Genomic DNA, 443 nt, shown 5'->3' with positions numbered 1-443 from the left:
ATCAAACACTCCAGGAAAGGTACAGCACGGGATTAGATACAGAGTAAAGCTCCCTCTACACTGTCCCATTCAAACACTCCCAGGACAGGTACAGCACTGGGTTAGATACAGAGTAAAGCTCCCTCTACACTGTCCCATTCAAACTCTCCCAGGACAGGTACAGCACGGGTTAGATACAGAGTAAAGCTCCCTCTACACTGTCCCCATCAAACACTCCCAGGACAGGTACAGCACGGGGTTAGATACAGAGTAAAGCTCCCTCTACACTGTCCCCATCAAACACTCCCAGGACAGTTACAGCACGGGGTTAGATACAGAGTAAAGCTCCCTCTACACTGTCCCCATCAAACACTCCCAGGACAGGTACAGCACGGGGTTAGATACAGAGTAAAGCTCCCTCTACACTGTCCCCATCAAACACTCCCAGGACAGGTACAGCACGG

Source organism: Scyliorhinus torazame, chromosome 26 (assembly GCF_047496885.1).
Source record: "Scyliorhinus torazame isolate Kashiwa2021f chromosome 26, sScyTor2.1, whole genome shotgun sequence".
Taxonomy (NCBI): domain Eukaryota; kingdom Metazoa; phylum Chordata; class Chondrichthyes; order Carcharhiniformes; family Scyliorhinidae; genus Scyliorhinus; species Scyliorhinus torazame.
The sequence above is the reverse complement of the archived record's forward strand: the minus strand, read 5'-3'. Positions refer to the sequence as shown.